Raw genomic sequence first — 13,333 nt, forward strand, 5'->3', positions numbered from 1 at the left:
AAGATGCTTGTTAAAGTCTCTTCTAAGAGAATGATGAGGTATAAGACCCCATTTTCTTCTTCTCTCTAAGTAGCAACACTATGGAGGAGAGAAGCATTACATTAAACTGGAGATATTTTTTAATGAAATATTTTGAAGTAAAGAGAACTAAGTATTAATTACTGCATGAAGTTGTTTTGTAACCGAAATTACTGAGAAAAACTTAAATGGAGCCAAGCTTTTCTGTGTCCAGTACACAGACAGATACAGGAGAGAATGTAAAACATTTTATATTTACACCCCAATGAGTAGATTCCTTAAAAAACCCATTATACATTGCATTGTCATTTCATTGTAAAATACATATGACTAAAGTCACACACTGTAATAAACTAAATTTGACATTATTTCTTAAAAGATTTATATTTTTAGGCTCACCTGGGTGGCTCAGATGGTTAAGTGTCTGCCTTCGGCTTAGTTCATGATCCCTGGGATAGAGCTCAGCAGGGTGTCTGCTTGTCACCCTCCCTCTCCCCTTCCTTCCACACTTGTATACACTCTCTTTTTCTCTCTCAAATAGATAATAAATAAAATCTTTAAAAAAAGATTTATATATTTATTCAAGAGACACCACAAACATGAGGTGGAGGGGGAGAGAGAGAGGGAGAGAAAGTCTTAAGCAGATCCCATGCTGAGTGTGGAGCCTGATGCAGGACTGTATCTCATGACTCTGAGATCATGACCTGAGCTGAAACCAAGAGTCAGAGACTGAACTGATTGTGTCACTCATATGCCCCCTTACGTTATTCAAATTAGGGGTTACAGCTATAGGCTTATCCTCTTATATATTAAATGGGGGTCTCCTCAGACCATCATTGTGCCATCCAAGTGAGTAGTACAAGTAATTATTTTTCTGGGGAGACATTTTGACATGGTAGATTCTAGGAGTTAGCTGAAAAATCTACTCATGTTTGTATCTCTATAAAATTCTATAAAAGTAACTTTAAAAAGACATTCATTCTCAGTAATTATATTTGAGTTCTCCATAAGGAATAATTTAGTTCCATGAAGGTTGGCCTTTTTGATCATTTTCAAATGGAATCTTTTATTTAAACTAAAAATCAATCAAACTCATCATAAATATTGAGATTGATTTTTGAGGCCACAAACCTAACTAGCAATCCTACTACAGTTTTTGAAGAGTTGAAATGTACTTTGCATTTCCACATATAAATGTCTTGTATATATAGAACTAAAATCATAATCAAAAATGGAAAATTGCCATATTCTAGCTATTGTATGATGAATTTTACAATTAAATCTAAACTTTAAAAAGCTCCTGAAACTCTAAGTGTTATGAACGTAAGCTAGATCAGATATTGGGGGACATAAGTGAACTTTTCAAATGAAATTAAAATGCTGATTTTTCCAGGTTCACGGTCAAGCATGAAATGATCAACAGCTGCAAGGAAGCAGCTGAGCCTATGTTATATATATGGATAAAATCAGAAGACCTAGATTGTATCTGTTTCTGTATGACTGAAAAAATGCGCTTATGGAATCATATTAATTAAATCTTCCAGGTGAGCCTACCACCAAAAGTTTGTTTCTTTAATGGACAGACTTAAATTCACCTTATTCTCAGAACTCTCATCAGTATCTGTGGAGAAGCTCTGACCAGAAATTATCTCTACTAAATGGTGCTATAACTGCTACTCTGTAGCATGTGTTAACATAATTCATATCTAGGGGAAGCCAAAATTAGATGAAAACTTAAAAAACTGAGTCAATTGTCTGAATCATGTTAGTGTCATGAGGCCATAAACTGAGGTCTACTTTGGTGAGAGAACAAAGGCCAATCTAGCTCTAGAGTGAGCATATATGTAATTATTATCTTTGAAGAATGTGCTTTTTCATTTACATAACTTGGGATTAAAAATGGCTCCTCTCATGCAGTCCCTATATTATTTGTATGTCTCCCCACTCTTCTTCCTGTCTGTTACAGTCCATTAGGAGTTTTCATGCCACAATCCATCCCATAAGTACAGTCTTGAGTCTTCTACCTAACACATGGGTGGAAAGACATGCAACACTGTACCTTGAGCTAATAGGACAACTGGGTTTGATCCAACTATACATTTTGAAACCACAACAAGGACAAGAAAAGAATTCCTTATCAGGAGGGGTAATCTACCTGAATCACTGTTTTTCACTTGGTCTCTTAGCAATGGCCTCATTTTCAACATAAAGAGAATAAAGAAGAAAAGGGCTCCTTTTAGTTCCAAATCCAAACTTTTCCAAGAGAGTAGCTCAATAAAAATTTTTAGAATTTTATGTCCTGCTAGGCAAGTACACCTACTTGCTTCCATTGACTGAAAAATAATTTTCCTTTATGAGATAAGGCTGTGAAATAACCAGTCTCAACAGAAACAAAGCTGGAACTGGAAGAGAAAGAAGTAGGCATCTTCCTAGTCATTTAGGTCAGCAGACTTGATCCCGGCAATCAAAGGTCCGACAGATGGCCGCTCAAGAATACCCTCACATCTCAATGAAACATGCAACGTAACACACGCCCCACACACCAGCAACAATAGGCTAATGACCTATAGTTAGGAGTCCGTAGAGCATTAAGTGAATTTTAATATGGTTATTATTCATATGCTTGTGTAACTTAATATTTGTTCCTCAAATTACTGAAGGTTTTTTAACAGTTTTTCTGTGTGGGTTTATAGGTAGTTTCATCAGTGATACTTTCTTCCCTTTTCTATACTTCAGCAGAGTTCTAAGAATATAGTAGTTTCGTGTTGTTTTGAAATGGAGCTTCTACGTTTGAAAGAGAATGAAGTACATAGAGAGGTTTCGAGTGAAAATATTTCAAAAAAGTTTCAGTCATCAGAGATGGTATAGTACTTGTTCAAAGATAGGAGATCAGCAAATAAAAAGCATTATCATTTTTTTCTTCTTTCTTTACCACCTTGTTCTAATAAGTAGCATTCAAGGTTCATTTTTAAGTACTATGGGATAGCATCACCCAGCTCAACAGTTTTGGAATCTTGAGCCACAACGTTAATTGCCATATAGTTTGGAGAGTAAAGAATGGCTCCACTGACTAAAATCTGTAAGAGCTTAGATTTCTACCACAAATTCTTACAGATTGTATTAAAAAATCTATCAGAGTAAAACCACTAGCCAGAAAGTTTTATCCTTTTTAGAGGTAAAACAGAAAAATTAGCTAAATGATATAGTAGTTATGTGAAAAACAATTCAGCAGAAACACACACCTCAAATTTGTACATTTTTTTTCTAGTAACTTTTCCACAAAGAAAATGTCACTTTTTACCTTCCCAAACTACACTGAAAGAAAGGAGAAGTCTGCCTATTTATTAATCAGGCTTTATATTTTCTTTGTTTTGCATAAACTTGCTAATCTCTCTCATGATGGATGTTACCAAACCTGGTAAGTTATCATAAGAAAGTGAGATAGGCTTACGAATCAGAGACACATTTTAAAGGATAAACCACATTCTGCAAATAACTTTTTAAAAGGTGGTTTCCTTAAGCAAAGTAATGTTAATCTATTTTTCTTTTTACAAGAAGATGGAAAAGAGAATCTATTTCAATGAGTATTTCAACAGAAAAAGTCCCAAACTGAGTATGGTTTAAAATACAAATGAAAATATCGTTAGGATATCCACAACTAACCTATTTCATTAGCAGACCAGCAGCTAAGCATGAAACACTTATCACACTCCTGCTAACATCTTATTTTAAAATTTGTTTGAGTGTATTTTTTTTTCCCTTCCCACGGAATAATATGTAGTAATTAAAGCCAGCAAGTCTCTGATTAGTATGAAAATGTTACTCTGTTATTAAGAATAATAATGTCTTCTGTGCACATAGCAGGCTAAAATCTGAAGGATCCTCAAGAGGTTGTTTGTGTGTAAGGTAAGAACTTCATCAGTATAAGGACTAGAAAAAGGATGCTAAGAACAGGACCCCTCAAAATGACAAGGACAGGGACGCCTGGGTGGCTCAGTTGGTTAAGCAGCTGCCTTCGGCTCAGGTCATGATCCCAGCGTCCTGGGATCGAGTCCCACGTCAGGCTCCTTGCTCAGCAGGGAGCCTGCTTCTCCCTCTGCCTCTGCCTGCCACTCCGTCTGCCTGTGCTTACTCTCTCCCCACCTCTCTCTCTGATAAATAAATAAAATCTTAAAAAAAAAAATGACAAGGACAGGTTGCTTACTTGGGAAACTGGCAGGGCACAGTCACACAGAAAAATATTTGGCAGATCTGGCAATAACAGCCATAAGAATCAGGATCTGCCTGGCAAAGAAGTTGTTCAACACCATTCTTAAACGATTTTATTTAATATTTAAACTAAATACAACCACTCAGTTGCTGGCCCAAAGTTTCCAGCCATTCTATCAGCCTATCCTACTGCCATCTTATTTATTCCTGCTGTCTTTCTGAAACCAGTTAAGAACTAAAATACCCAGTGGTCTTGAATAGCCACTGTGTGTCTGCTGAATCTGATGGTCTGCCCTTCAATCATACACTGATAACCTTTCATATATTCATAAAGCAAATACATAAGAGCAAGTCACTAGGTTAGAATGAAAGACAATTAAGTCATCCCCCCAGGCACCTTCATAGCATCATTTACCTTTCCTTGCAGCCCAGCTAATAATTATGATTTTAAATGTATTTGTATCATTCTTTACTAAGTAAGTAATGGCTATCTCACAGTTGCATAGCACAGTATCTGATTTAACTATGGGCATACAATAAAGTGCTGAATAAATAACAAACTGATCATCAAGGAGATGATTTTTAGTGCAGAAATGCTCTTCTACTAGATCTTGAGGCTTATAAAATGTGAGTATGTTCACTTCATCAAAAATAATAGAAAATTTCACTAGCCCAGGACATACTGGGAATCCCTGCACACCTCAGGCTTTCATTTTTCTTTGCATTGTCCTTGACCTGAAAGTTTGCTAAGCAAATTGATTGTATGAGCAAGTTTCCAGGAAATGTAAACAGTATTTCACAGAATGTTCAACTTATTAAGGTCAAAATCTTTTCAAATTACTTGGAAGACATCAAACTGAATTTAAATATTATGCTATTCATTACACTTTAATCTAATTCATAAATCTGTAGGCTATTTCCAGATAACCCTTCCATAGTATTTGCCTTTAGTTTTTTTCAGGGTAAAGAGTAGCAAAGTTGCATCTCAAGAACCACCTTTCACTGAATTCAAATGGCCTTTTCTTCGGTTGGTCTGAGGAAAGTTTTAATGTGTATATATTTAGATATGTGAAAATAACTTTCAAAAGGAAGAGGGGAAAGAACAAACAATCATGGTGGCTGATATATATATATATATAATCTGGGCCAAATGGATCCAAGTCATACATTTTTGGGTCTCTATAAAAGACAACATTAAAAATGAACCTAAAGGGACTCCTGGGTGGCTCAGTCAGTTAAGCCGCTACCTTTGGCTCAAGTCATGATCCCAACATCCTGGAATCAAGTCCCGCATCGGGCTCCTTGTCCAGCAGGGAGCCTGCTTCTCTCTCTGCCTCTGCCTGCCACTCCGCCTGCTTGTGCTCTCTCTCTCTGACAAATAAATAAATAAAATCTTAAACCTAGACTTGGAATGAACTGATCAAGAAATTGTTCTATATAGATCAGAGGTGTATTATTCAAAGTGAGGCCCATCTTCTGGAAGCTTTATAGAAATTTATGGGTGCTATCTCAGAGCACCAGACTCAGAAGGTCTGCAATAGGCTTAGGAATCTGTATTTGAACAAGGTTTATAAGTGCTAGAGTTTAAAACTGCTCAAGTATTCGTCACCAAAGTGGTGTGTCATTACTTGAGGGATAGGTACCAACAAAGACTAGAATTTGTTATATTATATATATATGCATAATACACACACACACACACACACACACACACAGAGTGTAACATATATTACATACATATATAGTATCAGTTTCCAGTCTATTTTTATGAAAATTTTTTACAGTATTTTATACAGAAGTACATGTATAGAGCATAAAAATAAATGTCTATTATAAGATGTCAAATCTTTTCACTTGTGAAGTAGCCAATCAAAAAAGGTTTGGAAACCCTAGGTAGAGAGGAGACTAAGTGATCAATATTTAAATAAAATCCCTTGTGTCTGCATACATACTTTTAAATGAGTTCTATTCCCAGAAAAAAAGAAGAGGAAGGAGAAGAAAGAAAGAAAGAAAGAAAGAAAGACAAACACAAGTAATAAGAGTTTAGCATGGATGATTAGGATTTTGTAGCTGTGTCTTTAAAACTAAAAGGAAAACAATTCAAGGAGTACACCTTAAGCATGTTCTTCTGGGGTAGGTGTTAGAAAGGCTTCAAAAAGCATACCTATTCTCAACCTCAGGAGTCAGGTGGTTGAGAACAAATAGAGGCTTATGTACTTTGGGGATACAAACAAATGAGGAAATAAACAAGGGTTTAGGTTCGCCCAGTGCTGGGGACACTGGACAATTTAAAGTAGGTGGAGCAAGCCTTCAGGCATCAGATTTAGCAGTTTAGGATGAATCCTTAGTAACAAAGAATCCCATTCCCAGTAACTGGGTGAAATTGACTTCAGCTGTTGGCATGTAGCAAGAGTAGGGCTTGATTTGAAGCCTAGGGAAATGTCTTGAGAGCCTACAGAGTACGATCTTCCCTTTGTTATTTTTTCCCCTGTCTCGTGTTGTATTCTGCCTTCGATTTAAGAAAAAAATAAATAAAAGGGGACTGTAATTGAATTAAGAACAGTGAATCCCAAACTGCACAGTTCTTCACGTGAGACCAAAGGAAGATTTGGTTTTGATCTTAGAGTAACCAGATGCCTCACTTTTAAGATTCCCCTGACTTAACACACACATACCCTCACCCAATCTTAAAAAAACAAAACAAAACAATAACTATATAACAAATCTGAGGAGGAGGGAGTGGGTAGAAACAACAAATGCTTCCCTTTTCCGAGTGTGGGAACAGAAATGTTCCCTACTCCGGTCTAAATGTAAGTTTGCTTGCATTGATTTGTGGTAGGGCTGGGAGGAAGTCAGGATGCTAAAAAAGAACACAGAAAGACAAAGACGTAAGTAAAATTCAGATAGGTTTTGCATACAGCCATTTCCATTATTTTGTAAAGCCAAGGGGGAAAAAAAAAACTGCCAATCTCAGGTTGTTGAGAAATATACAAACGTTTTATATCAAATGGACACTTGACTCCCCTTCTGTCAGGTTTTAAAATGGCTCTATTCACACGGGTCTTGTCTTCTCTATAGTGTGAGATTTGAGGGTGATTATTTACAACAGAGACTTTAGTTCTCATGAATAAAGGATAAGCATTTATCCTTATTTATTTATTTATTTATTATGCTTATTGGATAAGCATCCAAGTGCAGTTTTACAACCATTATTTTATTATATCTTTTGCATGTCATTGTGCTTATATCAAGATTATATAATAGGGGAACAAAAACAAGCCTTCTTGAATAACAAGGTGTCCCTGACTATGTATTATTTATTTGACCACTCTAGCACTTATCACAAGTTGATCTTAAAAGTTCCAAATAAGTCACTCTCAAAAGAAGAGGTGGGTTTTCTTTTAAATGAGCCTTCCTGTCTTTCATCCCCTCCGTTTGCCACCAGCCAAGGTAATAAACACAAGGCTCCAGCAGCAAGAAAACTTTTTCATATATCTCAAAGAAAGACAGACCAAAAAAGACCGTGAAATGTGCCCAGAGTTCTAAAGAAACAGGAGAGGACAACACAGAAAATATTCCCCCCTTCCTCTTTGTGCTCAGCTTTTCCCAGTAAGCATACTGCAAGCCAGGGGCATCACACGTTTATTAGCAACTGCTGAAAACTTATCTCGAAGGCACAGCTGATCTCTGGTGGTTGTGTGTTTTCTGGATCAATGTTTCATAGGTGTGAAATCAGATGAAATAGGTTTATGAGGTTTTGACCCAGATATTCCATTCTAAGTTTTGCCAAGACATTATCTGCTTGGATCCTTTACAAATTTGCTTAAGTTAATAAACTGAGGTTAAGTGCAGACTTGACACTGAAACATGCTATATTTGTACGCTGTCAAAATGTCACATGTGGAGCTGAGCTCTGTGTGTGTGTGTTTTCTATATATAAGTTCATCTGCTAGTTTTCTGAGATCAAGCTAATGCAACTTGAGGCAGAACAGAGTACTTGCCATTATCAAGTGAATTTCATCTGATAGACTAAATTTCACAACCAAGATTCACTCGTAAGCACTGATAATCTAAACTGTCAATGATTAGCCACTTTAAAAGATTGTTTCAATTTTAAATCTCTTTGACAAAAGCTACCATTAAGATTCAAACTTCAAGATTTTTTAATGGAGTGATTTCTCATGTACAAAAGTTTCCATTTTTTGCTAAAAAAATTCCAATAGTAGCTTCAGGCACGCATCCTTCATAGTATTTACCACTAAAAACTATTCCATATTATCACTCAGGTTCATTGAATGGGACATGTGTAGTCTATTCTTTTAGTGGAATTATTGTTTTTGTAGTCTCATATTTTATGTGAGAGTAGATAGTAACTTTGCATACGATAGTCAAGTGTTTAGTTTGTAACATATCATAGAGTGCAATCTTAAGACGTTCTTTAAACTCAACCTTAATTCTCCAAATTTCATAAAACCCCTAAATCTTAAGCATTATTATTAGTCTGGTTATACTGATACAACATTTGGTCAAGATATTTGGTATATGTTTTTAATAAATCGTGACAGAGCAAAATTTCCATAAGCCATGTACAGATAGAAGATTGCAAATCTTCAATTTGGTGACCATAAAAAAATAAACTCTTGTTATGTGAAGAACATAAAACTGAGAAAATACTGAATTATAGATTAGCACTCTACTCATGAAGACTATTATCAGCACTGAAGGGGCTTTGGGTAAACCACTTCCTCTCTTCTCTGTCTTTATAAAACAGATTAATTAGTTACTGCTTACTTTCCACTTCACGTTGTGATGTATAAATCTGGCCTAATGGTGTCATGTCTTGTGAATATGAATGCAGATGAAAAAGTTAGCAGGGAAACAAAAATCAGCCCTTTTCCCATTCCAAGGTTTGCTTTTAACTGGCTGTGGCTTATACAACCCATCCCCACTGAGAATCCTACTTCCTGTAGATGGCTTCGGCAAATTTTAGGTATTTTTAGATAATTAACATAGGTTCATTTTGGAAAAGTTAAGAAATACACATCCACATAAGTAAATAAATAGGACATGAACTTCATCAAAAAGCAATAAAGAATTTCATATTCTTTACTGGCATATATCGTTTCAGAGTTTTTCTGTCATTTAACATTTAAAAATAGTTGAAACAAGATGGGACTGGGAGGGAGACAAACCATAAGTGACTCTTAATCTCACAAAACAAACTGAGGGTTGCTGGGGGGAGGGGGTTTGGGAGAAGGGGGTGGGGTTATGGACATTGGGGAGGGTATGTGCTTTGGTGAGTGCTGTGAAGTGTGTAAACCTGGTGATTCACAGACCTGTACCCCTGGGGATAAAAATATATGTTTATAAAAAAATAAAAAATTAAAAAAAATAGTTGAAAATTTTCCCATTGTATAGATGTATCAAAATTGATCACACTAATCTCCAACTTCAACATTTAGGTAATGTGCAGTTTTTATGATTAAAAATCAACATGGCAAAAAATAAATGTATGAGCTAACTGTTGTGGACATTCTTAATTTCTAATTAAGATAAATTCAGCAGAGTGGAAGTGCTTTAGCATACTGTAATTTTCTTCCAAAAAGCTTATACCAATTTACCCTAACAGTGGTGTCTAAGGATGTCTATTTGCTTGTCCTCTTGACAATGCTGGTTAATAGTATTTTAAAAATCAAACAAAAACACAACAAAAATAAACATTATCTTAAGCCATTTCTTTCACTCAGAAGAAAATCACGTAAGAATTTTTTAGGTTGGTCTGGTTTTGGCTAAGAAGAAAATTTCAGAATCAGACATTCTCATGATCTGGGGGAACTGGGAACATGAGAGGGTCAAATCCAGGACAGAGAGAGAAAACACGGTCTCTGTGGGTTTAAGTAGGAAGACTTCATGGAGTCAACACGAAGAGTTTTGAAATTGCCAAGGATGATGGCCTCATCACTGAGAACTGCTCTTTTCAACAATTACTACTAACTATCAGGAGAAAAAGCAGATTCTTCCACAAGCCCCTCCCTGCAACTATCAACTAAAGATAATCATAGCTAAATGAGAGGTGGCTGAGGAGTCGATAGACAGATTGGCACATGAGTCAAATGTCTGCCATTATGTATCCCCAAGTCCACCACATGTAGGGGTCACTCTTTATAGATAGCAAGGCTTGTATTTCTATACCATGTACTATAAGAAAATCCTAAGGTTACCCCCTTTTCTGAGAACTGTTAGGGGTTTACAGTTCTCCTTCTCACTCACTTTCTTCATTATTATTGTTTTGGCCTTTAACTCTGTGTCTATAATTTCTGTCATAGCTCTCTCCCATTTAACCCCATCTATCGGTCCAAAATGACACAAAACTTGAACTTTCAGAAGAAGCTTAGTACAAAAGGAGAATTAAAGTATATCTTACTATATGAAACAGGCTAATATCAATTATCACTGACCTAAATATTCATCCATTAACTTTAGCCATTTTTTCTTCACTGACTGTGAACAGGTGATTTACTACAGTAGACCCTGAGGGATCTGCAAGAGTTAGCAGAGATCTGGCAAGATGGCATCCTATCAGAGGTTGCTTCAGGCATGAGAGCCAAGATCAAGGCATGAGAGGCTGTAGCATGGTGGCAGAGCTGATGACAGCAGCCATATTTGTAGGCAGTGGAGATGAGAAAATGGGCAAGGAAAGCACCCCAAAAGGTGTGCCACACCAAGGATTTGGAATGCATCCTGGGAAGGATGGGGATTTATGGGAAGGTTTCCAGAAGGTCAGGACACAATGAGATTCTTACATTTAAGGAAAAAAAGCACTCTATAGGTAACGTGGAAGATGCAGTACCACAGTCTAGAGCGTTCATCAGAAAGCTACTGCCAAAGCCCCAGCAAGAAATAAAACCGTAAACTAAAATTGCAATAGTGGGGACGTGGAGAACGTCTTGAGAGGTTTTTGAGACCCTGAGATGACGGGCCCTGATCCTGCCATAAAGAAATAAAGCATTATAAAAAATTTGTTGTTGAAGGTTTAGACTCAGCCCCTTCAGACATAACTAGCAATTTATGAGTTCCTTTTATAAGACAGATTTTCGTGTTTCAAAACATTTATTTATAAAAATGATCAAGAGAGTGGCCTTTTTCCTTAAATGTACTGTTGATATGTATAATGAAGTCTGAGAGAATCAAAATAATTCTTTCTGGCTTTTTTTTTTTTTTTTTAAATTGTGCGCTTTAAACTGAATCCAGATCTAACCATTTCAGGCTATCATGTAAGAGGGAAAGCATAAAAGCATTTTGCCAAAGCCACCCAAACTATCCATCTTTTGGGAGATCTACCACTGAGCAGGCAAGAAAGGGAAAATCGGAGAGCAATGCTTTTAAGATGAGAAACAAGAAGCAGATCAAACATTATGGGTTGAGGTTAGTGCTGTCAGCTCCTTTAAATACTTGACTTGCGTTAGAAAGATCTGTAGTACAGACTAGAAGGCAGAATCAGGTTCTAAATTTGGAACCCAAGCAGGAAATTATATTATAGTTCTGTGATTAATTTATGCAAAAGTAGAATCATACCAACTCAGAACATGGGCTGGAAATGAAGTCCCTCGGTCTCTCATCTTAACATTAGTCTGCAGATTATCCGCCCCCCTCCTCTGGTGAGTGAGCTTGTGGACATCACTAAGTCAGATGGCACCTTTACACAGACCTTGCTTAGGAACTTTTTTTTTTTTTCTCCAGCTGGTATATGGTTTCCTGCCCTTTATTTAGTGTTTCCAAGGTGATGTTTTCAAATGGATGAGACATAGTTTCCTGAGCCTGAATGTGAACAAAATTGGAACTGTGTTAACTCGTCCTATGGGCTCTAGCTAGAGGCTTAAACACTTAAAATCTTGATCTTGGCTCTCATTGTATTAAATTAGCGTTTGTGATTAGCAACCTGAGAACATTGTTGCATTTTGGCTGTCCTTTGAATCCCAGTGTAAATCTATCATTAGAGCTCATAGATTTCAAGCTTTTGATGCAGGGACGGGAACACACAAAAGCTTCGAACAACTACTGGAAAAGTCAAACAGTGGCTCCCAGCCATGGTTCTTTTGCACTTCTGCCACGGTAATGTGTTCCCCACTGATCTTGCAGTTCTTTTAAAAATTTTTTTAAATTTTTTTTTTTTTCGGTGTTCCAAGATTCATTGTTTATGCACCACACCCAGTGCTCCATGCAATCTGTGCCCTCCTTAATACCCACCACCTGGCTCGCCTATCCCCCCGGCCCCCTCCCCTCCAAAACCCTCAGTTTGTTTCTCAGAGTCCACAGTCTCTCATGGTTCATCTCCCCCTCCGATTTACCCCAATTCACTTTTCCTTTTCTTCTCCTAATATCCTCTGTGTTATTCCTTATGCTCCACAAGCAAGCGAAACCATATGATAATTGACTCTCTCTGCTTCACTCAGTATAATCTCCTCTAGTCCCATCCATGCTGATACAAAAGGTCGGTATTCATCCTTTCTGATAGAGGCGTGATATTCCATTGTCTATCTGGACCATATCTTCTTTATTCATTCGTCTGTTGAAGGGCATCTTGGCTCTTTCCACAGTTTGGCCACTGTGGCAGTCCTCATACTCTGAGGGGTATTTACAGTGCTCCAGAAAGAAAAGCATCTTGCTCCACAACTCTTAGTTATCAGAGGTTTATATTATATATATGTGTACTCTGAGGGCAATTTTCTTATTTACATAGCACACAAATATCTTAAAGAGTTGCTCAGAAATTTCTCTTTGCAAATCTTTTACATTTTATATTCACTCTATGTGTTTCTCCATTTCCCAATATAGGGATTTCCTTTGAACCTGTGGAAAGGATTTTAGTATCTGATCTCTTGAAAAACATGTTAAAAGAGTTTTACTGAAAAGAAACACTATAATTAGATTGCCATATAAATGTAGTTAGCTAAACCACTCAATACTTTTTTGGAAACAAGATGGTATTGTTATTATAACAGTTTTTATGGATACATAAAGGTAGAGGGGGCACCTTAGCACCACACATCTGGTATTTTCCCAGACAGTCTGGAATCCAATGACCTGGTCTGGTGCCTGAGAGGAA

General features: G+C 36.8%; 1 long non-coding RNA gene across 2 annotated transcripts in view; it reads left to right on the forward strand.

Annotated features, from left to right (window-relative positions):
* The window catches only part of LOC116574816, a 75,605-nt gene that overhangs the window by 17,019 nt on the left and 45,253 nt on the right, over nucleotides 1-13,333 (forward strand). The window contains exon 1 of one of the 2 annotated variants that reach the window (XR_004279502.1): nucleotides 1,445-1,562. The exons of the other annotated variant lie outside the window; for it this stretch is intronic. This is a non-coding gene — a long non-coding RNA (uncharacterized LOC116574816). Of the gene's footprint in view, nucleotides 1-1,444; nucleotides 1,563-13,333 lie in introns of those variants that run through there. 2 annotated transcript variants of the gene reach the window in all.

The sequence above is a fragment of the Mustela erminea genome, chromosome 16 (assembly GCF_009829155.1).
Source record: "Mustela erminea isolate mMusErm1 chromosome 16, mMusErm1.Pri, whole genome shotgun sequence".
Lineage (NCBI taxonomy): Eukaryota > Metazoa > Chordata > Mammalia > Carnivora > Mustelidae > Mustela > Mustela erminea.